At 33.0% G+C, this 27,077-nt stretch overlaps 1 long non-coding RNA gene across 1 annotated transcript in view; it reads right to left on the minus strand.

The window, feature by feature from the left end:
* The window catches only part of LOC146998233 (uncharacterized), a 658,297-nt gene that overhangs the window by 435,678 nt on the left and 195,542 nt on the right, over positions 1-27,077 (minus strand). The window lies entirely within an intron of this gene.

Genomic DNA, 27,077 nt, shown 5'->3' on the forward strand with positions numbered 1-27,077 from the left:
TCTACATTTAATTCACTATAACCTCTTTTATTTTCAATTTCATTTGGAAACTGCATCGCTCTGTCCTACAAATAGCAGTGTATGTCTAAACTGCGTAATTCAAATCAATCATGCCACCTTACGTAACCTTTAATGCAGATGCCTCTTAACCAACCACCAAGTTGTAAACCAAAACTAAAAACTGAAACTATTGACTCCCCCCTTCTTTCTGTGAACTGACGAGTCACTTTTGCTTGTGTTTTTCTCTTGGCCAGACGTCTTTCTGCACTCATGTGTGTGCTGCTACTTTCGCTTCTATGACAATAATAATATCAAAATTGTAAATGTTCTTTAATAGATACGAGTGGAGTGTCAAGTGAATTGTGGCCACAAAATGAGAATTTAAATAAAAAAAAAAGTATTTAATCCGGCTCGACTGTTTCTTCTTCAAAATGGATGAACGTCCTAAGCATCAAGTATCTACCCAATTAGTATTTCTACGCATTTACGTCTCAGCGTTGGTAATTCAATGCCTCCAAAATTGTTCTGCCATTACATTCTTCGTGAAATCTACACGAGTTTGTTATTCTATGTTCACAGTGAATCATGGGAGAAGTCATGTTTCACCGAAAATTTTAATGCAAGTTTGTATCTCATTCACGATCAAATCATTCATGTCGTGTCATCGAACCACAGTTTAAATACATATATATATATATATATATGGGATGGCATCGTTCATTATAATCGGATGACGCGACAAGCTGTGAGAATAAATCTCTTACTTTTTCGATGATGGAAGTTTGACGATTCCGCCATTAAGACGATGATGCTGTAAGGATCTTAAGTTTTATTAACGTTTATTTTACTTTAAATCTTTACTATCACTTCTTATTTTCTACTTCCGGCCAGAATTAAAAGCGTTAACTTATTTATGCAAAATAATAAATAAATACTGGCGAACGCCAAGTACTTAAGTTGTGGCTTTTTGCCAAGCGAGAGAGAGGAAGGAGTTAGTCGAAGCAGGCCGCTTGCCTTAAAAGTTTTACTCGGTTGCTGTTTGCCTTCCAGGCCAGAGGTTTAATCCTCTTGATAATTTTAAACGTATTGTAGTGTTAACAGTTCTCTGTACTACATACGGCTTCCTGTTAATATAAGGCCAATCTTCCACGTTTATTATTCTAAAGTTAAATTAGAGTTTAGTTTTATTTTTATACTTTTACGTTAGACCCCGAGTAGCGGGTCGGTGTATTCCGAAGTATTATTTCAAATTTAAGTTAGAGTTTAGTTATAGTTTTATATTCTTACGTTCAGACCACAAGTAGTTGGTCTCTGTATTCCGAAGTACGGAAATTATTGTAAAGAGTGAAAAATAAAGGGTTTTGTATACCCTTCTTGTGTATCCTGTCTACTTCCCACAGTTATTGAACATAGCTTTAGTAAGCTCCCTGTTCCGAGTCAGGTCTGTGCATGCTCCCAAAAAAAGTAAGGCGGAACATTGAACCTGATAATGCGACTGAAGAAAGATGTTTACATGTAGACGATCGATTCTCTTCATCTGTAAATATCATCAATGTAAATTTATCCTTCTACACATGCAATCATTTTGTACTGTCTGTCTACGGTAAGAACAGCCTCCCGCCACGGTGTCTGGCGAGTGGCGGTCGCTATAGCAACAGGGCTAGTATATTTCAAATAGGGACGAACCAAGGGTTGCTTTATTGTTATTTTGTTTTTGGCGACTGTTGGCTTAAGGGAAGTTTATCATTCGTCTTCTCGGCTTCATTCCAGCTGCACGCATCTTTTCTTAAGCCTTATATTATTACTATTAGCTCTTTTTATTCTCGTTGTTATATCATTTGTGCTAGCATTTGCTCAAATTCGCTTCTATTTAGCTTGATTTTCGTAGTGCTTTGTTAATCGCCAATTTTTTAAAATGCCCTTCCAGTTTAAGAAAGGTCAACCTTTGAAGTCTCAGTCACGTCAAATCGTGTATAGTGTCGCAGAATTTTGCGCTTCTGAAGTTTCGGCGAACTCTTTAGTAGTTCCTCTTCCTTAAGTTTTGAAGAGCAAAGTATCAACAATGGGTGAAAATAAACTTCTGAATACACTTGGAAAGAAATGTAAAAGCCCTGCTAATCATAAATGTGAAATTTACGATTTTGACAAATGCGTTCTACGGCAGACAATACAAGACTTTTACATCAAAGAAAAGAAAGTGCCATCTGTGCGGAAATTACTGCCTGTCTTGAGGCAAAAATTAGACTTCCCGTGGCAAAAAGACTCTTTGTGCAAAGTTTTGTGTTCAATGAATTTTCGTTGGAATGCGTAGAAAAAAAAAAAAAAAAATCTTATCGAAAGACCTCACATTGTATTTTGGAGGAACAATTATTTACGCGAAATGAGAAAACTCAGAGCAAGTTAACGAACGCCACATCGTTTACATCGATGAAACATGGATTGACAGCAATTTAACTTTTAAGAAATTTTGGCAACATGATACGGTTTTGGGCGCACAGCCAGTTTCCCTTAGCAAGCCCTCCATGGAGGCATCCCTCCTCTTAGGCCTGGAGGCTTTCCGTAATCATATAAACCAACCCAAACCACTGGTAATTAAGGAAAAAGCAGTTTTGATTTTAATTCACCTTCGCTTCCTTCCGCCATTAAATTAACCAGCTTTTGGTTTAGTTTAAAGGTATGAGAAAAGAAGAAATGTTCGCAAAAAGTATTTATTGAGAGCATGGGTATGTAAAAAAATGCTTTTACTTTCAAGATGATTCTATATACATTTAATGATGAAATTTTTAGTCATTATTAAAGCACAAGCAATAAATTAACAGAAAATTTTGAAATAAAAACATAGCAGAACGTCATTTAAAGACTGAAGAAATTGCTTTGAATGTTCACGGTAGATCAGCTAGAGGGGAGAACTATAAAAATTAAATTTATTTTATATTTATGAAGTGCGTCTATACTATATAAAGAGAATGGGGCAATCAAGTAGATTTCTAAGATGTCATCTATGATTTTGCAAGCAAACAAATAAACAAAAAAGAAGCAAAATAATAGCATGATTTTTTTAAATGTCGAAATTAAAATTTTTCTTCAAAAATAAACACGGATTTTTAAATTTATTTCCCTACAAGTTTATTTTTACTCATTGTACATCTAGAGGGATTGCAAATTTAGCGACTTGTACCTCACACGGCAAAATCAAAGACCGTTTCTTGACTGCAAAAGCTTTATCTACGCCATCGAATTTCATTTTCGGAAATTGGATGTCGGGGTCGACGCAAAGGGTCAACAAGCATTTTACTTGAAACTAAAACAAAATGTGAATATCGCCAAATCATCTTTAAATGCGCCAAGGTGGCAAACTCAGAAGTAAGTCTTCAAGACACCCCTACGAAAAATGGGTTAGGGCTCGTTTCTACGGCAACAGACAGCTGCAGGCAAACTGGCGAGAGCTGTTCTTACCATAGACAGACAGTAGTCTGTAGCAACTATTTATGTTTCATTAAATATTCGAGTTATTCATAAGTCGAATTAGCCATTTTAAGCCCAAGTGCGGCTAAGTCTAATCTTGTCTTTTTTTTTTTTTTTTTTTTTTTTTTTTGCCATAGCAGCTATATTTGTTTACATCTGAAATTTAGCAGAATAGTGAATCAATTCTTTCTGCGTCTTCAGTCTTCAGTGTATTTTTACCGAGTGAGACCGGTAGGAAACTGTTAGTTTTGCGCACCGAAAAGTCTCCCTTCTTAGCTGCTGGCCAAATCGCTTGTTTTGAAAAATTGTTTTTTAACTGTTTGTATTTAATTATTGTATTTGGTGTTTAATGTTTTTCTATATCTTTTGATTTTTAATGAAAATATGTTGAGTTTTTATGTGTTTTAGCCTCCCCGCAAAATTAGAACTGAAATGAGAAATATATCCCTTATGAAATTCGAGGAAATAAGTTTAAATGAAATGCAGGAAAAATGCGTTACATTTAATATTCCGTACAAGGAAGTCATGTGGTGTACACATTAGCTTTTTTATTTGATTAATATTTTATGTATTAAATCTTAAAAGCATCCTGACGCTTGACGCGATGGGTATTCTATGAAAACTAATGTATCCTAAAATGTAATATCAAAACTGTAACGCTAATCAATTTTAGTACGTGAAATCAACTGGCATTTAAAATTTTAATTCAAAGTTTCATATAAGAAAAGTAAGACATGCTGTAAATATAACATTTTATCACTCCAGTTGTATGATATTAACTCAAATGCCGTTCGGGTTCTTGTAGATCGACAAGAAAGTTATCACTCTGTCTACTGCGAATACGTTAAATTCTTATGGAGGTTTAAAATTTAATCTTTCCGTTTAACTTTTAATGGGCTGCATTTGTTTTTAAAACAGATGGCATCTGTTTCCACACACAAGACTCAGCTTTTTACGTGTAGTAAAATTAAACTTACGATTTAAAAGTTCATGTAGCCGGAGAATACACAGATTTGGCTTGCTAATCTGGATGAACTTCAGTGGATCGAATTAACATCGACAAACGATATGGCTAATGTCGAAATACTAACTTGCACAGCTCAGATAGAAAACTGCGAGTGCCGCTGACAAAAGCTTTATACCTGAAACGTTCAAACTCTCGCTTTAAATAGTCTTCAGTCTCATTTGCACTTTGATGAAAGCTAACGGAAAGTAGTAAAGATTTAAATCATAAAAACTGGTTAACTATCATAATATACCGTATAAGAGCTGTCACAGTAAAGGCGTGTTAGACTGTTAGAAGAAAGGTTAATGATATTTTCCTCTATTTTAATTTTCTCGTAGCTAAACAGCTACTTCGTTTTAAAATAAAACTCCACATTTATTATATGTCAGAGATCATGTAATAGTGGTCCTTTTATGCAGAAGATGAAGGTCGAAACTTAAGATAAAAGAAACGCGGTTATAGATTTTATATTTGTTCAAAATGTTTCTTTAATATACAGAGAATAAACTGTAGCAAAAACTACGATGCTTTTCTTGATGACTGCATTACCGTATCTCCTCGTTTTCCCAACTTTTTTTGTTAATTTAATCGTCTAGAAATAAATTAGTGAAAATTATGCGACTTATTTTATTTCTTAACGTCGCAGGTCCAGTAGGACCATAATAAAAGATAAATGGACATGGATAAACTACAGACAATAATCATAATATATTTCTCCAATAAGAATATATAGTAATATTTACGTGACAATATATAATAAGATATTTTAATTTTTGCTTCCCTGTAATTTGAATATCACCCTTTTCATTGTTTTCTTTGCTACTCCTAAAGCCTCGTAGCATCAATAAATAATTTGAGAAGTTGAACGTGCAGCTGACTTCGTGTAATAGTAGACTGTATGTGAGTTCATGTTTGCTTCGCTGTGATGGGTCGGTCCTTGTATTAGACTGGCACAAAATTCAACAGTCAGAAGGGAACGATTCAGCTTGCTTTCCAAATAGTCTGCAAATGCTTTGTTGGCAAGATAAAACAATCCTGAATCCGTTGTAAAATTTAGGCGAGAACGTTCTTTCAACGCGGTGAGAAGGAGGTAAATTGTGCGGATACTTAAAAAATGTTCAGAACATGGCTCTAAAACTCTAGGGAATAACACGCTGGATGCATTATGCGAGAAAAAACGGTATTAAGAAGCATTAATGTTTTAAAATAAAATATCTGTTTAAGGAATTTTAAAATTTTGTAACAAAATGTAAAAAATGTAGAACTCTTATTTAAATGAATACTTTTCTAATAAATAAAACCAGTTTCTGCGAAAGTGTTTTTCCTTAACTTGCGAATGCTACTCCAACAGCTTTCATCCTTCTTCACATTCAATATTGATGCAGAAGTTTTCAGTGCAAGTAGAAATAGCATATATAAATGCATTATTACTTTCAATTTACAATAACCGCATTTCATATTCTTTGGAATGTCTTGCAATCGTGCCAAATAATACTTTTAGACTAAGTAATATTTCTGGGACTTTATTATCTCTAAAATACACATAGAAAATATGAGCTGCTTCCCTTTGGAATATAAAATCTGGCCACAATGAAGTAAATTGGAGTAACTTAAAGGTGCTCATACACCTTAAACCCCCTTATGATCTTATAATATGTGACTGTTGCAAGAATTGGGATATTTGATTTATTTTAAAAGCAATTACTTGCAACTTTTTAGAGCTGACTACATAATCTAGCTGCTTTCTTAAATAGTAACCAGAAAGATTGTGTTGTCACAAATAATTTTGTAATTTAATCCGCTTTGTGACAACATTTTTCGTCATGTTTCCACATTGCGCGCATGATATTTTAAAAATGGCTAATGGAACATACTTGAAATTTGATAGAATTCTTTATATGGGCACTATTTTTTAACTGAACCCAAAACCTGATAAATATTTTAATATTAAAAAATTTTGTGCACGAAACTATTACAGATTTTTTAATAAAATAGATTTTATAAACTCAACTCCAAATGTTATAAAAATTTAACATGAAATTCTTAGAATTTTTGGTTCAAAGTAGTTTGTTCTAAAAGCTTGTAGTATGTTATAAAAGCTATATATTAAATATGGAATTAAAATATGCAACAGAGTGTTTTAAATTGTGCGTGCAAGGTGGAAACATGACGAAAAGTTTTGTCACAAAGCGGATTAAATTACAAAAATATTTGCCTCCTTAAACGAAGCAGAAGCTTTTCAACAACTTCTGTCAAAATTTTACAAAAAGCTGTCAAAATTATGGCTGTACGGAGATCTGCTATTCGTGAAATTAAAATCTCTTTACATTTAATATTTTTCTGGCTTTCAAAAACTGTAGCGTAACACAGTTTATGATTTTAAATTCGCTAATCAAAACGTTTAACAACATTCCTTACTTTACATCTACTTAACACCAGCTTTTTTAGAGCATTAGATATAAGAACCAGATAAAAAAAAAAAAAAAAAAAAAAACTCGAAAAACGTTATTTTTTTTCAAAGGCCGTCATAAATATAATGATCTGTTTTGCTTTTTTTCTTTGCTGTTTCCTCTGCCTCCTGAAAGTGATGGATGAGGGCTTCAAAGTTCTACTACACTGTAGAAACAATTCGTACAGGAAGGACAGGTGACAAATTAGAGCAGGCTTACAAGAATTATTCGGGCATCGTCCGGAATTCGCCACTGTATGTCGCAAAAATTCTCTGGCACCCCAGGACCCCACCGTCGGGAGCTTCGTAGGAACTGCTGTCTGTACACCACCATACAGGGCCAAGATATAAGACAATAGCTTCATTAGAAGATACAAAATGCTATTACACTGGCATTGTATGTGTACACTGACAATGCTGCTACGCTGATAGTGCTGTTATACTGACACTCTACACTGATTTTTAAAAATTGCACTACTAACATTTAGGCATTTTAAACTGATTTTAATCTGAAATATATAAATTTCTCACTGTTGCACATTTACAAACCGTGGTGCGTTTTATGCGCCCATAGGTTTAGTTTTTGAGAATACACAAATACAAAACATATATTTTACACCGATGCATACGCACATTACACAGATTTTTTGCTATGATATTTAAATGTTTTATAAAGTATTTCTCCCGCCTAACTGGCATGCCTTTGTGGTGTGTGTTCTGCACGCTGGGTGTGTATTCTAGAGATCCGTGGTTCGATTCCCGGAGGAGGCTTTGCTATTTTTTCCTTTTTCCTGCTTCCAAAAGAATCCTAATGGCTTTACAGTTGCGCCCGAACTAAAAGGGTGATGGATGATGATCCCCAATCGCTCTTTAAAAGGGAGAGTATATAAGATATTTCTTCTGCCTTCTTGGTATGCTTTCGTGGTGTGGTGGTCTGGAAATGGGCGCGTATTCCAGAGGTCCGCGGTTCGATTCCCGGCGAAGGCGGTTGCTCATTTTTCATCTTGCCTGCTTCCAAAATAACCAATGTCTCTACAGTGACACCCGAACTAAAAGCGTTGTGGATGATGATTCTCCTCACCCAGTATTTGGCGACTGGGTCCACTAAAAACCTCAGTCGTCCCTTAAAAGGGGAGTATATAAGGTACTTCTTCCGCCTTCGTGGTGTGGTGGTCTGCACGCTTGGTGCATATTCCAGAGCTCTATGGTTCCATTCCCGAGAAGATATTGCTATTTTTCATCTTTCCTTCTTCCAAAATACTTAATGTCTACTAGAGTGGCGCCCGAACTAAAAGGGTGTTGGATGATGATTCTCCTCACCCAGGATTTGGCGATTGGATTCGCTAAAGCCCAGTCTGTCTTTAACAGGGGGAGTATATAAGAAAATTCTCCCGTCTTCTTGGCATGCCTTCATGGTGTGGTGGTTTGCACGCTGGGCGCGTATTCCAGAGATCCGTGGTTCGATTCCCGGCGAACGCGTTGCATATTTTTCATCTTTCCTGTTTCAAATTAACCTAATGTCTCTACAGTTTTATCCTGAACTACTGAGCTTACTATGATGTATACAAAAGTCTGCATTAGCGTCTGTATTTTAACATATAGTTATTACCCTTGTGCATTTTATCGGTATTTAGGTTATAGATCACTGTGAATACACTCAATGTAAATTCTGCTTGACACTGTTTCTTACATTGTTGTGTGTACATAAGCATTTACACTGATATTTAACATGGATATTTAAACAATTTCTGCTGGGAGGCACAGAAATTCTACACTGATACACACAAACAAAAATTGCCCTTGTGTTTTTATTGCGCATGGTTTAGACAGTGAGGAGAGACTGATATGTACACAGCAGCATATACATAAATATTTTACGCTAATATTTAAGCATTGTATACTGATTTTACTCTGATATATGCACAAAATTCTACGCTGATACATATATTTAAATACAAATTACCTGGGTGCATTTCATGCGCAGATATAGCTTTAGAAACTGAGGACACACGTATAAGAAAACGTCTATTTTGTAACTGTTGTATGCACATGAAAGTGTTGCACTTTTACACTGATATTTAAAAATTTTGTGGTGATTTTATTCCGAGGCACACGCAAATTTTACACTGTAGCTCAAATATTAAGAAAATTTACCCTCGATCATTTTTATGTGCATATAGATTTAGACACTGAGGTTGCACTGATACAATAATTTTACATTGTACATAAATATTATACACTTATAGTTAAGCATTTATGCTTGAAACATGAGGATAGTACTGATAGGATAACGTCTATTATACTCTGATGTATGCAGTGTTGCATTTACATAAATATATTACTTTAATATTTTTCACTGGTATTTAAACATTTTTACGCTGATTTTGCTATTACATCTATAAATTCTTTGCTATAATAGTGCTTAAAATGTCCTCATTGTTAAACCTGAAATTCACATTCCTTTGGCATTCTCAAGTTCAACGTGATGAGTGACATGAAGTTAATCCATAAAATTCTTAAAACTATTCCCTTCTGTCACGTTGTTTACTGCATCACTAATATAAATTTCAACCTGATTACTAGCAGAACGCCAGAAAATAACATTAGGCAAGTTCTTTTGTTTTGCCTTCCGTACTTCCTTACGCATGCCAAACAGCATACACTGCACTAGTCTCAGAAGACAAATACTCTTGTATGTAATCGTCAGCTAACCTTAAACTCTACAGATGACTAATTATAAAATCGATTTATGTTTTCTCCATTTGTTATGCGAGACGGCTTGCAATGTTAATGTAGGTTTTTGAAAATGTCGAATATATTTCATGTCCTTTAAGTTCCTGTAAGTTTATATCATTTTCGAAGTTGCTGAATAATTTGTTTTCATAATGGCAAATTTGAAAGCAGTTCAGAACACGTTTTCTGCTTTTTATTATGAGATAAAGCATTTTAGAAAACTTCTAATGTTTCATTTTTTGTTATGCATCGCAAATCATCTTTTTTCATAAAATTATTTATTATATCCGGACTGCTTCAAAGAGCCATTTCACTGAGTTTTAATTCTCATTTTTAACAGTGCCAAAACTTCCTCTTTTATGATAAATACAACAAAACGCTGGGAACAATTCATTAAATTACAGTACGCATTTATAAAAACAAACATGTGTCAATATTAATTTTATAAGAAATAAAAATAATTGCAATGTATCTCATCATATTCATGTTTATGATCATTTTTATACTCCGTTCAAGTAATGAATATATTTTTAGATAATATAATACAAACTCAAGAGAAACACAACGCGGTAATTGATTTGATATATCTTTGTGATTGTTTTTTCATACCTCAACAAAACACTATTCTTTTAAACACAAGCTATAATTTAGGAATCTATGAAAGCAGTAAATTTTAATTCTTTTCGGTTTGTAAATTAGACGCTTTTGTAGCTCATTTCATTAATTGCTTTTATGACTTTTCCTACTAGAGTACATTTCTCTCTGTCGGTTCTTAACTAGTAACTTAAATTGAAAAGAATAACTCAATTTTGTTTAGTTTATAGCAGTTCGTTTGGCTTAAAGTGACTTGATTTCTTTCCATTAATTGAGGCGTTTTCATAACTTGTGATCTAGCTCTAAGAAATTAATAATTTAGTCCTTACTTGGAAAAAATAAGAAATACTTTTACTTGTATTATTGTTGATTAATAGTAGATTGGTTCGTTCCTCTTGACAAGTCAATTAATCTGCGAAAAATGGCATTTACGACTTTTTCAAAACTCAAAGTTTTTTATTTTTGAATATGCTAATTTTGCAATTCAGGATTTTTCTTTGGAAATTTTAAACATTTTTTATTGAAATACAGGGCTAGATTATATTGACTTAAAATAATTAAAATAACTACTAAAATGATGGTTTTAATTGAATTTCTGTTCCTACGAGATAATATATAAAAAACTTTTTTTAATAATAAAAATCGAGTAAATCCGCCAGATGCTAGCGGGCTGCGGCCAAAGCAGAATTCAGAATTTATAAGTTCTATGTACACCTGAAAAGCAAGTGTATGAAAACATTTCAGTATTAATGAAATCAGTTCATTATTTCCAAGGAAAAACCTGTTCGTAAATAATATTTTTATTGCCACATCAGTAATAAAAATCTTTTCACACATCAGGCTAATACGTATACGTATGACATCAAGATTAGAATTTAATGTAATATAATAACTTTATCTCAGCCCTAACACGAAACAAAAACGTTACCAACATCAGTTATTTATTTAAAATGCTGACTTTAAAGTAACCTTTTCAACTTAAATGACGTCACATGCAAAATCGCGTGCTTTCTTTAACGTCAGAATATGACCTTATATAATAATAATATATTTAAATGTTTGGCAATGTTATTTTTAATTCATATTTTGTAAAACTTAAAAAAAAATTATAACAAAGTCTATGATTTGAAAGCGAGCACAACACTTTTCGAAATAAAGTAGATTTTGATTTCCAGGGAGTGAGACTGTTGTCTCTCGGAAAAATGAGCGCGAAAATTAACGTTTTTAGAATTTTTAATTAGTATATAGGCTGACTAAATTCGTTCGGAGATGAAATTGAATGAAACATAGCTATATAAATCAATTTTTGGAATCCGGGGTACCGCTCTCGAAACTCATCTCCCCGTTGTTCCGGAGGAGATGATGCCACAAACAAACAGACAGACGTGCCAGGATTTTAATAGTATAGATTAATGTAAATATATATATCTATATATATAAAGAGAATACATTAATGAAAAAGTATCTCCTAGGAAATGTGAAGTATAATTTAAAAAGTAAATGTGTACTACTGCGGATATCTGAATTTGTAATTAATGAACTGGGATTTCTAATTAAAATTCTAAATTAAAAAAAATAATTTAAACATTTAAATTAAGACAGTCATTGTTTATTCCACAGAAAGATCCTGAAATTGCAAGGGAAATCTGAATCCCTCTATACACTCACCAAAAATTCATAAGGATAACATTTGGTCTTTTCGTATTTCTGAGCAAAATCGCTATTCCAATTTAAAAGTTTCCAATCAATTTTATAAAAATCTGAATTTAAGTCTTAACTAAGTTAAAAAATGTGAAAGAATTCCCCGACACAATGATTGACAAATCAGTACAATTATTTCAAAAATAAATAGAAATAAGGAGAGTATCCATGCAGAATAATACTTCAATTTAAAACTAAAAATAAAGGAAAATATATACGAAAAGCTGAAAAAAAATTAAAATCAAATGAAATGAAAGAAATATGCAAATAAAACAATGATAAATAGTCTAATAAACAGTGTGTATTTACATATTATCAGGCTAAAATTTATCGTACAATTTACTTATCTTTTACCCTAACCAAAGGTTAAGGTAAACAAACGTTAGGGTAAAATGAATACTATCTTAGTTTTTATTTATTATTTTAAATTGTAGCGAGATTAAGAATTTTTGGAAGCAGGTAAGATGAAAAATTAGCAACGCCTTCACCGGGAATAGCACCGCGGACCTCTGAAATACACGCCCAGCGTGCAGACCACCACACCACGAAGCCATACCAAGAAGGCGGGATAAATACCTTATACACTCCCCCTTTTAAAGTGCGACTGGGGTTTTTAAGGGACCAAATCGCCAAATCCTGTGTGTGGAGAACCATCATCCCCCCTCCCCCCTTTTGGTTCGGGTGCCAGTGTAGAGACAGTAGGATTGTTTTTTTTTTTTTTTGGAAGCAAAAGAGATTGAAAAATGAGCAACGACTTCGCCGGGAATCGAACCACGGGCCTCTGGAATACGCTCCCAGCGTGCAGACCACCACACCATAAAGGCATGCTAAGAAGACCGGAGAAATACCTTATAAAATTAATTGTAATTTATTGTCTAGCATCGCGTTGGGGAACGTATTCACATTTCTCAACTTATTAAAATTTGCATTCAGATTTTATAAAACTGGTTAAAAAATTTTATTTTGGAATAGTTCCCCCCCCCCCCCGAAAAAAAAAATGCGGAAAGACTAGAAACGATGCTCCATAAGTTGCTGGTGATGTCGAGAGGGATTCTGATTCCCCTTGGGATATTTCTGCGCAATCAAGAATGATTCTCTTGTTTCTGTTTTTTAAGTTTCCTTTTTATTAATTTAGCATTTTAATTGCCAATTCCAGTTCAATTAGTTAAAAATACTGATTTTTGATACTATAATAGCACACATTTACTTTATAAATCATATTTTGTATTTCTTAGGAGACAATTTTTCAGTAATACACTCTCTATTAAATTATATTTTTAATCATAACAGCGGTAGCGCAGGATTTTACCTTTTAAGTCCTTTTTAAATAAATTTTGAAATTCATATTTTTTCCCTTATACACACACATATATATGTATGTATATATGTTGTTGTTGTGACTTATCTCACTTGTCTGACAATAACATCAGTACAAGCCCAAGAATTTCATCATGGTATAGGCAATGATAGCAGAACTGCACCTATCGTTGGCAAGAACCTTGAACATCATGCAGATGACCGTGTGATCAGTTCCGCCCCCCCAACTTTGATGGAAAGCACCCCGCGAAGACATGTCTGAGTGTCTCCCAACCCTCTTTCCCTACCACCATCGTCAGAAGAGGACTTTCGGCTCGCTATACGTTTTGAGTGCTCCCATGCCGCAAAGACATTATATATTTACAAACATGCATGCCTTCTCCGGGATTTGAACCAGGGCCCTTCGTTACTGCAGTAGGCTACCCTAACCAGGCTGATATATATATATATATATACCCTAACCAGGCTGATATATATATATATATATATATATATACACATTTTAAACCTTCAAACTGAAAATAATTTAAACGATTAATAGCAAAACTATTAAATCAGAAAAACTGAATTAAAAATTAGCTTTTCATAAAATTTCAGTTTTTAAAATGCAGGATGGGTTTGATTACTGTGCTGAGGTACATAAATTTTCCGTAAATTAAAAACCATTTACTTTTGGTTTAAATTTATATAAAACTCTTTCATATTACAGAAACTAAGTGCATACACAGCTCTTTATATCAAAGTTAAATTAGGTAAATAAATTCTTATAAAACTTGATTTATTTATTAATATTTTTATTGTAAATTGTGCTTCTATAGGATTAATTCTATAGGACTTAATTGAAAAATAATTCTATAGGATGGTACGAATAATAAAATGCAAGTATTTGCCGTAAACTTTCGTTTTTCCAACTCATCTGTTGCCTGAGATTTCAGCATCAAACCACACTTATTTGTAGTAATATCATAGCGTTATGGATGCTGGTCACCATAGACGAAATTAAGCTCCTTCCTTAAATTTATTGATGAAGCTTCATATAGATAAACACCCCCCCAAGCTGAAAGAAAATTTCTTTAGGTATAAGCACAGACGGATTTTCATTTTGTAAATAAGTTGCGGCAAAATCCGTTTGAGAAATATATTTGTTTAAAAGAGTTCTGTAAAAGTTAATTTAAGAAATATCTCAAATGTATTCGACTTAAAATTGTAATCACATACTTTTAACACCTCGAAACATATATAATATGTTCCACAGAATCTTGTGGTTTGAAACTTCCGAAAATTATTCTTTAACTGGTGTTACTCCAAATATTTCTAAGAATATAGAAAAGCCCATTACATAGTCTCGGAAAATAGCTCCTCCCCCTTTATAACATATTGCAAGCATATTGCGTAAGAAATCACTACTGTTAGTCAGCTTAATACCTTAATTGCAAATACCGTTCATGTTAGCTATTATTTAGAGATTTAATGTATTTCAGCAACAGAGAATAAAGGAGCTGAAAACATTTCGGAATTTTGTTATTCTAAGAAGCTTATTTTCTTATCACACGCGCTATTCAGTAGATTCCCAAATGGGTTTGATACCGCTCCACGTAATGGAAGTTTAGGTCGAAGGCTAATTTTGTAATCAGTGTTCGCCATTACGTTAGGAGGAAACACAGGTCTAGTTTTCTTTGTTTCGTTTCGCGTCACTGAGCAACCCTATGCATCGGGTTGAATTTACTTTTTATTACAATATTTTCTAAATACTTTAAACATTACTATTGCGAATGCCTCTTTTCTCAGTTTATACGCTTTTAAATTGAGAAGCTGGTGTGTGGATGTACCTGTCTTTATAAATATATGTTACATATGAAAATTAAATTAATCAAAAACAGAAAATCACATCCCTGTCCCTTAAAACTGCGTCTGCATATACTGAGCAATAACGAACGCATAGTTTTGAAATTTAAATATTTTTCTATGTGTATGCATGTATCTCTGTGTGTGTATATATATATTCGTATACACACATACACCTATAAAAGAAATTATAGTTTCTTAGATGAAAATTTTGATTATTATGTACTTTGGCATGTATTTAGATTCTTGCACTTAATTTACTTATGCTTTCTAAATTTGAATGATATTACAAATTAGTTCGCAGCAATAATAAATAATTTTATTTTGTTGACAATTTAAAATTTGTTAGATTTATATGAATGTTGTAATGATTTTGTATCTACTAATCTACTATATATATATATTACAGTTCCGTTTAAACTACATTAATGAATAATTAGTATTAATATTTCTGAAATTAATTTAGCAATTATTGATTCATTAATTTTGTCTTGAATATAGTATTAAAATATCAAATTCTGCCACTATTAATTTTTTTTTAGTTTTTTTCTTTATAATAGTTTCGAAACATGGTTTTGGGTTATTTCATTTTTATTAGTGGCTGTTGCTATTCAGAAAAACATAAGATATTAATTACTCTTTTTATTTTATTTATTTTTCTCTTTAATAAATCTGTATGTTATAAGTAACAAAGTTAGCTATTTAAAAGCAATAGATGCATATCTTAAAAATATTTTTTTTTTACTTCCTCGTACGAAGTAATCGCGAAAATTTTTGTGTTTCAGTTTGCGATGAAAATATCAATTTTCACCTTTTTTTAGTTCCATTTTGAGTATTGTTTACCGTGAAATCTGCACTTATTAACAGAACAAAGTATGTTCAAAATGGATTTTTTCGTGACATCATGAGTATATATGTACGTATGTATCACGCATAACTTTAAAAACGATTAGCCGTCGTATGTTCAAATTTTGTGAAAGACTGTTACAATATCTAGATTTCTGTATCTATATTTGCGAAACTTTTATACTCATTATGAAAAACAAAAATACCGGAAATGCAACTGCCGCACCACAAAAACTGCCGTATGACGGGATATTTAATTTCAGAAATTGCGAAATTCGTAATTTACTGAAAGTGTAACTAGAAAATGTTGTCAAGCCCCCTACCTCGATCATCTACTCTGGAATTTGGTCGCCAACTCAGCACTTAGTGGGTGTCGTACAATCGAATCCTTTGATCAATTCATCTTTGTCGGTTCGTTTTCCATCCACTTATGAATGTTATTAGTCAACTCTATTTGCAGGAAGTAAACTGGGACACACTAATTTTGTAAATACGGTTTAACTTTTCACAAAGTATTGCTTTTATTCACATTACATCAAACGCACAAGTAATATATTGCATCTCTCAGCTCTTAACAAAAAAAAAAAAAAAAAAAAAAAAAAAAAAAAAAAAAAAACAAGCTAACTTTTCTCTCGGAATACAGCCAAACTAATTTTCAAATTTTTTTCTCACGAGCATGCCGTCCTTCTCGCATCAAGCACGTTTCTTCTTCTCGTTGCCAGATTTTCCCCTCTCCTTTCAGATAAACTGTTTTTTCTCACGAGCATGCCGTCCTTCTCGCATCAAGCACGTTTCTTCTTCTCGTTGCCAGATTTTCCCCTCTCCTTTCAGATAAACTGATTTTTCACACGAGCATGCCGTCCTTCTCGCATCAAGCACGCTTCTTCTTTTCGTTGCCAGATTTTCTTCTCTTTCCTTTCAGCTATAAGTCGTTGGCTTTCAGCTATAAGTCTGTTCTTCCGGCAGGTTTGGTCGGTAGCATAGAGTATGTGCATGACAGTGGGTTTGAAGATGATACCAATACTGAACGACTTCGTGATAGTGCCCAGGGAAGACTCTTGCAGCACTTATGAAAATAGAACATAAGCAACATTAGATGGAATATCAAAGTAGACCAACAAGTGCATGAAAAACGAGTTCTGCTATTATGCCACGGTAAAATACATTGAAAGAATCCACTGAGTCAGTCTACAAGGCAAGAACATACAAACAGAAAGGGAACTCAAGCATATGAATGCTCTCGTACATAATAAACTATCATAAATTACAAATATCCAAGATTCAGACGTAAACTGCACAGGATCTCTAGATCGATGTTGAGGACAGCTGCGCCTAACTGGGGAGTATCCTCACAGATTATGGAAGTTTGGTATGTCACTCTAACGGAGCGTATTGCCCTACACGGTCTTGAGTGTGGGGTGTAAATAGCACCATAAAAATAGGAACTTGTTAAACTTTACGCAAAGATAATTTCATTAAAATATCTGTTAATTTGTCATTAAAATATCTTGTTAGCAATGTTCGGGGAAACCGAACATTGCTAACAAGCACACTCAACGCATTGGAAAGAACTCCACCAACTGCAGCTTAGCGTATAGTCGAAAAGCACTACTTTTCATGTATTAAGATAAAGAAAAGACTCCATAACATGGAATATCTCATTAGCTTGTTTGGAATGTAAGCGGACTTTAGACAATCGTCTACGAATTTGACATAAATATCATCTACAGCTCTCCAGCCACACTGGATATCTCGGCAATTTATACTGGTGGATCTAAAGGAGAACAAGGCACGGGTACTCTCTTTTCTGTTACGAATGATGATACAATGGTAACTTCCTGAGCAAAGAAACCCAGCATCAAGAACTTCGTCTCTTAGGCTGAAACCTACACAGCGCTCAAGACCGCATTAGGTTTCTCATCATTTGGTAGCCACCGCTATATCATTTACACAGATTCTGCTTCTAGTCTGCAAGCCATCATGGGCCACAAAAGCAGAAATACTATCGTAAGAAAGATTTAGAAGTAACTCATTGCCATGCCATTCAGTATAAGGCCGAAATTTTAGAGGGTTCTTGATCATATAGGAATAACTGGAAACCAAAACTCGCACATCATCATGAAAAAAGGAACCACTGAACCTCACGCATGCACACAAGATGTGCCATTTCCAGACGGGGACCTGAAGGAAACACTCAATGAAAACTTCGACACTGTGAAGAAAGGCACATAAACTCTTACCCCCAAGTTAGAAAACAACTATATAATGGCTCTTCACACTCAGTATTTAATCTGTCATGGTCTATTTATCATCTGTTTGCATCGGTTCAACCGACGTGATAAGGATCAATATGTTTGTAGTACGGTCGAAGATCTTGATCCACTGTCTCTACAATTGCTCAAAAACCCGCTAATCATCATCTCAAATCTGCGGATGCAAGTACAAGAGCTTATGTAGATAATACATTTAAAAGTACTCTTGCTCTCCAAGGCATACCAAAATTTGTAAACACACTTGGGTTCTTTCTCACACCCCTGAATATATTTTTTTTAGATCTGTCCGTTTCATTAGTATTTAATCATTTACTGTGTAATACCGGTTAAATTCCAATACTGAAATTAAGTTTTGTATTGTTTTATGTAGCATTAATTAATGAAATTTATTACATTTTCTCTATCACTGATTTACTATTTTTTAATACTCTATGTATTTTGCAGATCTCTGCTGTCTTTTGCACCCCGTTATTGATTGAAAAACATCTGCAAAATTTTGACCACTGCGATTTCTTTCTATAATTTGTGTGTTTCTTCCCCTGAGTTATGTTGTGCATACATATTTCTAATTTTATTCCTTCTGCATTTACTATATTTCATTAAGGTCCCGATTTAACGCATCCGTTTGTATACTTGTAAATATAATGTCTTCACAGAGTCTTAAGAGCCAGTATGTTATGTAATCAAATGCTCTTCCATATTCACTGAGTTCTGCTTTTTAAACTGCATTTTGTTCAACTACTATCAGTATGACAACATCACTACTGTATTTTTATAAAAATGCATTGTTTTATGTACACATGTACACACTAATTAGTTTAACGTAACATACCACTTACATTTTCCTTTTATTTTTTAATATATTTATTCATTATTTTATTTGTTCATTCCTGCATTTATTTATTTATTTATTTCTGTTATATCTGCCTATCCGCACTTTCGACTATTAATTGTCAGAAATCTGTACAAATCTTACTTAGTTTTTTGCTCTATCTTTGTGTAACAAAATGGGGGGCCTGTGCTACAGTTAAGAGCATTAAAATGTAATCAAATATTTTAATTCCTGAATAGTTCGCAGTTGGGGTATATATGTAAACATGTGCATCCCTAATTGTTTATCATTGTATTTTCGGCCAGTATGTTAATGTTCATTTGACCCGCAGCCCTTCTGTTGGAAAGATTTTTTTAAAATTGTGTTTTGTTTAATTCTTATTTAATCATTAATTCTACATTCTAAACTTATTGGTTTAAACTTAATGCTTATATTCTACTTTTGTGCTTAATAAAAATATAATTTAGAAACGTGGATCCATAGAAAATTCTTTCGGTTTCTTCTTGACAAAGGCCAAAGACGTTTCAATTATTTCTAATATGGTGGGAATTTTCCTTATTACATTAACATATTTTTGTTTCAGCTTTGATTCAATTATGTATAAATACTCGCTATGTGACGACATAACAAATTCTATGCAATTTATATTCTTCTCTGCCCTATACAATTTTAATTTCGAAACTACAGGCCTATGAAAATCCATTTATAACTTTTTTTATCCAGGTAAGCAATACTGGAATATTAGAATTATTATCTTCGTGGCTCCCTCAAAGATTCTTATCTTGCAAAATAAAGATTAATTTCCTAGAAAAGGATGAAAATTTGCTTAAAACATGTTTAAGCAAGCAGAAATGTTTTTGCACTCGTTCGGTTCCCATTTCCGGAAACATGGCTAAAATTTCATAAGCGGGGTAAGTTGGCGCCAAACTATTTTGGCCTTCAAAATTTGGCAAGTATTTTGGGCGCAATAAATGAAAGCACTAAAATGTGATTTTTAAACATAAACAGAATAGTAAATTTTAAGTTTTGCAGTAGTGAAACGCCGTTATTTTATGTAAATTGAATAGTAAAATGAGATGATAAAATACTAGGTGAGTAAAACAAAGTCCAACAGCTTTGCAAGTAAAAGCAATCCTATATATATGAAATTCATCATAAAATATTAGAATGACCAATTCTTGTAAATAATTATTGAGTAAATAAATGTATACTCTTATCAGATCAGAGCACTGCGAAGTCAGTTTTAAACGTAAACAGAATAGCAAATTATGCGTATTCAGCACCATAAACTAACTAAAATATTCAAGTTACTATCGTCGTGGAATTCAAACACTAAACAACTGTCGTTTAAAGCTATAAATATTCCACATCTTTCGATTGCCGCATGCAAGAAACAAAACTAAAAAAAAAATTAACTAAATAAAATTAAATGAAAACATTCATAAATTATAAACTTCATGTCATATGAAATCCAACATTCTCTCACCAACAACAGCTTAACCTTCTGCAAATATTTATATAAATATAATATTAAACATATACATTAATATTAAACAGTAAAACTCTTAAAAACAAACACAGTATTTCAAAAGTAAATTTAAAAAAAAAATTCTGGCTACACTAAATTCGCGCTCTTACAGTTACCGAAATAAAGCTCTAGGTTTGTCACAAGAAAACATACAGCCGGAATTAAAATAGCGCCAAATAAAAAACTCTCGCCAAGCTTGGCGCTCACCCCGATTATGGAATTTTAACCCGAAACATTATTAAAAAGGTCCTCTTTTCTTTTACTAGTATTGTTAGTTAAATCTCTTTTTACTTTAATTTCCATTATTCTTTGTAGCATCGCCATATTCATAGTAACTATTATGTCAAGTAATTTATGAACATGGTATTGTTTAGCATCTAATTAAAATTCAGATTGTATTTATATTTTACAACTATGCATACATCTCGGTGAAAATACTTTGAAAAACTTCATGGAAGGTTGTACATTTCATTTAACCACATTTTTAAAAGCATTATTGAAAATATGAAGTTGAAAATAACGCATGAAACTAAACAAATTTTTACAAAGAAGTTAGAAGAATTTTCAGAGTTAAACTTGCAGTGTTATTTTAAAGATTGCGCACGAGAAAGTGGGAAGAAATTCTAAAACTAGTATACAAATTATAATACTACAAAAGCACCTTAGGTCCTCATTTAATTTGGGTATTTCATTTTCTGCACGCAAATTGTAACGGCTTATAAAACTCTCTAAAATGAGTCATTTCAAAATCAGTCCATGTCATATGATTCTTACGATGATATATGATTGATGATGATGATTCGTACGTAACTCAGATGACGCAGATACGTACGTAAAGCTTCAACCAATAAAAGGTTTAGAAGCAGTTCTGTTTCTAATATATAACATTATAAGATACCAATGCAGTTTTGCAAGAGCAGACGCGCCTTTTACGGCAAATTACGTTAGCTCTATATATCACGAATAAAAATTAATGTTAAACCGTTCTTGATGAGTGCAGGCATTTTGTTTATGCAACGAAACGCCATCAGTTTCCAAATTACTTCACATGTGTGTCAATTAGCTATTTATCTTTTGTGCTTATTCCTGTGTTTGCATATATAAATATGTAAGATGAAGAATATGTAAAATGAATTCTAACTTTAATTTGTAATAGTTTCGCAAGTCTCCTATTTAACTAAAATTTTTCTCCTTCCTCTCTTAAAGATTGTAATATGCTTGTTGTATAATTCTCATATAAAGTGCAGAAGCAGCTTTTTTTAGGTTAGTGAATAATATGATCTGAAAAACGTAACAACAAATTTATATTATTAATAAAAAATTATGTATGGGTTCAAACGTTACGTTAAGAGGGGTGCCTTCTTAGAGACAGTCAGGTCAGTTATTTAAAAGGAAAATCTTGCCTGGAGTTTATGCAGCGAGTGATGTTCCTTTGACTTATAAAAGCGTGCGTCTGTGTTAAAATGCATTCTTGACAAGCTTATTCCTCCCTTGCATATCTCTTCATGCCGTACGTGGTAGACATTTCCAGCACTTAAAAATTGTATTAAGACTACCAAAAAGAAATTACATAATGATTTCTAATTAAAATTTCGAATCATATGATGAAGCAAGTAAAGTATTTAGTTAGCAATTTTTTCTGAGTCATTTAACATTCTATTAGAAAAGGCGGGACCCACCAACGGCTGAGCAGTAAAGTCACTGAACAATTTTATATAGACCTAGCTTCGAACGGGCTAACTGCATGAGCAGTTTCGTGGTTTCCTCCATTTTGTTAACGTGGACAGGATACAACACAGTAACGTAACACAGTTTTCCTTAGAAAGTCCTGCACAAAGGAACTCCTCGACTTACGGAGATAAACACAATGTGCTTTTCCGTAATTCAATAAACCAAACACGGCCATTCCAAAAATAGCTTCTATGCTACCACTAACTTATAGAACCTCATGTTAAAAACTTGGCTCTGTCACTGCCTGAATAATCTGCAGAACGTTAGCATTGTTTTCAAAAAAATTTCTCTTCGGAGTTTCAAATATTGTTTTATTTTGTTAGACCTAAAACTTGCAGCATCTAAATAGTTTAGCATTATACTATTAAAATCTCTAACGCTTTTAAAGCCACATTGAGCTTTTCTTATAAAAAATAATTGATATTTAAAATGTCTACTTGTATTATCTCTCTTCTTACCGCGTGTTTTCGTAGTGTAGTATTTGTAAGCACCCCTGTGGGTGTTGGTAGAGGGGGGAGGCAAAGCTTTCCCGGACTTTAAGTGGCTAACAGGTCTGCTTTCAAGTTCTGAATGACATGACCGTGATACATCTGCGTTGGTGCCCTCTGCTTGAGCTTGGGTATGTAATGCTGCTCCGGTTTGAGTCATCGGATGTGCGTAATGGGCTTGTTCTGTTGAGCATGTTTGAGTGGGCTTTACAGACCAGTAATATTACGAGAAGAGACTTAAGACCGGATAATATCCAGTAGAATGGAATTGGAAAAACGTAGTTTGAAGGCTTCGGAAGTCCGTAGTCCGAATCCCGATGACGATATTGCTAATTTCTTCAGATTCCAAGATTTAAAAGAATTCCAAATCGCTCTACAATAGCACATGGAGTAAAATGTGGTGTACGATAATTTGTCACCATCAGGATTTCGCGAATGTCTTTCCTACTCCCCAGTCCCTCCTTAATTGAAAAAGAATGAAAGGTATTTTCTTCCTTTTTTTAGTTTTCCTTCGTGCTGCAATTGGAGGGAAGTTCGCCTAACATTCGAAAGATCTGGTGTTCCAATCCCGCGAGAGCATATTCTGCACGTTTCCTGTATGAAAAAACCTGACAGACCCTAAAGGGGCGTTTAAGCTAACACGTAATGGATGCTCATTCGTCACCACCAAGATCTGGTGACTGGTTTCTCTTTCTTCACTCGTTCTTTAAATTCGAAAAAAAGTAAGATATTTTTTCTCTCCTTACTATGCGCTTCAGGTGTAATTAGAAAAACTTTCGGTCAGCTTGGGAAGATCCAAAGTTCTAATCTCGTGAAGGAACTGCTTATTTTTCATGTTTCCTACTCCCGAATAAAGTTTATGACTTTATTATTGAAATTAATTTCTGGTATATAAAATCATGTTCCACATAATAATGTATCTGGGTTGCTTCTTCAAATACTTCTGAATCAGAAAAAGGTTTCATTTAAAAAACGATTTCAAAACATTTTAGAGACGGAGAAATTTAAAAATATAAGCCTTCTTTTGCTTAAGCAAAGTAAACTATAATAACCCGCTCAACAATTTATAAAACCTTCTTTTATAATATTTTAATAGTATATTATTGTCATCTTAATAAAATAAGTAACACACTTTGTAGCGTCATTAGGTTAATTGGAAGCAGAAAAGATGAAAAATATGCAACCGTCTTCGCCGGGAATCGAACAACGGACCTTTGGAATACCGGCCCAGCGTGCTACCGTTACACCACGAAGTCATGTTAGGGAAGTGTGAGAAATACCTTATAACTTCTGAGTATGACAAAATGTCGAGGTTGTATAAAAAGGAATTTAAAGTTTATAAAGGAAGTGAAAATTTAGTCTTGTAGAGCTCTTATTATGTTATGCATAAAAGTTTTGGCACTTTATATATTCCCAAATTTTAATAAAAAAACAAAATACAAACATGCTTTAGCGTTAAATGCAACACACTAACTAAAGTCTTTTTTTTACGTAACCAGTGTTAACTTTAATACTTAGACTGATCTTAGTAATACTGGATATGTAGGTTGATTACAGTATATGACATTATACATAAGATTTCTATCCTTTCATCAGGATGTAGTCATTTATTCCTTTATTTCATAGCAGATAATATATTTCATAGCAGATTCGATGTATAGAAGTCATGTGTTATTTGCTCACTAGATATTGTATTACTTATTGTAGTATTCGAGAAGAAGAAATGATAATGGTTGGTAATATCATTTCTGCAGTTCTGTTATTGTTCATAAAGGGATTACAGCCTTTCTCCAACTTGCGGTATAGTCTATTTTGCAAAGCCAGCTATCCGAAAGCCCAGGAAATGTGATGAAGAAATCAATAAGCTAGTCTGAGGTCATGAGGGCATTTATTCTTCATCTGAGAAATTATATACTGTGTAAACAATGACGTGGAAATTATTTTCGTTTAGTGTCTTAATTAGCTCATATATTTTCCTTTCACTCTGAAATGTTGTTTCCTTATTAATGACCATGGTAACAGGCAGAGAAAATGAAATGTTCATTCAAACAAAGAAATTATTTTATCCTAAAGTAGTATATTCCAAAGTGAAATAAATAAATGTAAGTAAGACAAGAAATAAATAAGATAAAAGTAATAACTGTAACTTGTAATAGACTACTATTTCTTCTTTTAATATAGTTATTTTACTTTTCTATTCTAAAACTAGTAGAATATTCATATTAATTTATACTCTGCATCCTAGAGTCAAAATTAAATTATCGCATATAACTTTTATGTAATATAAATGGCTCATGTACATACATTACGGAGGTAGGAAGTTAAAATCGATCACCTTGCCGAGTCATTATTATTATTATTATTATTATTATTTTTAAAGCAGGAGACGACACTCAAAATTCGGACCTGGGATCAATTCCAGATAAACGGGCTGGCCACATGTGCGTTTTTTTGTATACGAACCAGTTTTCCTTACAAAGTCTATTGGCTCCTGGCTCCAAATTAATCTTTATAACTAAAACTACGTCTCTTGAAATATCTTAAATCCACATTATAAATAAAAAATAATCTTTATTAAGGCTTTTAGCAACAGTAAACAATGTTTTAGACCAAAAACACGTTCGTTACAACTGTGCAATAACAAACGATGAGTAATCTATTTGTTGCCATTCTAAAAAATAAATAAAAGTAAATAAAACGATATTAATCATTATTTAATATTTTTGTATAAGCCACAAAATGTCCTCAGCGAAGGCATGCCTCCCTTAGATAGCCATAGTATGCTTTACCATAATCACTAAAGGAAAACAACAACAACAAAAAAAAAAAAAAAAAAAAAACAAGGAACTGTGAAAAATGTGCAGTTCCGTCGCCGGGACTAGAACTCTGGACCTCTTGAACGCGCTTCTAGTATGCTTCCAAACTACATCACGACGGCATGCAGAAAGGAGGAAGAAAATACCTTATACATTTTCCCCTTTTAAAGGACGACTGGGGATCAGAGAACCTCGTTGCTAAATCCTGGTGGTGACGAATTATCGTCCACCACCTTTTAATTCTTGCGCCAAATTTTGGATTTTTTTCCTTTCAAATTACCTATTTTCTCTGTAATTTGAAAAGCAATGTAACTTTTTTTTTTCAAATGCTCCATGTGTGATGATAATATGAACCATGTTCCTTTAAAAAGTCCTACAATAAAATATTGCTTTGCTTAGATATATAACGCTGGTGAACGTTCTGTGAATATTAATTTTTCAAGCGCAACTCGGGAGAACTTTTGAATTCGTGATGAGAGAGATATTGGTATTAACAAGCAATGAATCAACTTCAGCTGGATTTGCAGTGAAGCTACGTATACATATAATTATGGATGCTTGGTGTCTCGAAGAAAATAAATGAATAATTAAGGTCAAGAATTTGATTACTCAGTGAAGAAACAGATTAAAGTATAACTCTGATAAGAGAAGTGAGATTTATTGTTAACGCGAAGTTTTGAAAAACAAAACATGCAGTTAGAATTTTGTTTTCATTTTAGAGTTTGAAAAGTTTAAATTCAACGCTTTTGCCAAAATTAAGATAAAACTATTAGAAAACTCGCGATATATTACTTGCATATAGTTACTAACAAGGAATATAGTATATAGCAGCTCACATTTAGTTTCGAACATTTATTTTTTCAGCTTTATTTGCCAATATCAATTACTAAGTATTAGTGTCATATCTTTATTTTTTTCGTATATATTATTGATCGCCATTTCTAAAACCTGCTTGTTTCGAAAAAAAAGTTATTGAACAAAGTTTTTATAAAAAATAATGTACGCTGAAAGTTCTGAAAATAAATTAATGCAAGTATTCGGACATTTTGAATGAACAGTTTATATTTAATAAAAACATGAAAATAACGAGACATGCAATGTTTAGTTGTTTATTCTTTAGTTAAAATTATATTTTTCTTGCACTTTGGTTTAAATCTAACTATTTTTTGTGTTTGTGAATTTTCCATTTGTTCCATTCTTCCGTGAGAATTGCTGTTAGATGAGCTATCGAAGAAACATCATATTTAATTAGTGCGTTTCTCCAACCCACTCCATATATGTTCGATAGGAGTCAATCCTGTAACATGGCGCAGTTTTGATAACTTTGGGAGAATTGTATAATAACCGCAAACAAACATTTAGGATTATGTATTTAGGATCGTCATCCTTATAGAACTTGAAAGTATTTTGATTTCCTATTTTCTTGCACATGCTTTTACGTTTTAACTAACAG

The sequence above is a fragment of the Stegodyphus dumicola genome, chromosome 3, assembly GCF_044657685.1.
Source record: "Stegodyphus dumicola isolate Sdum_Otavi_A_Nest chromosome 3, ASM4465768v1".
NCBI lineage: Eukaryota > Metazoa > Arthropoda > Arachnida > Araneae > Eresidae > Stegodyphus > Stegodyphus dumicola.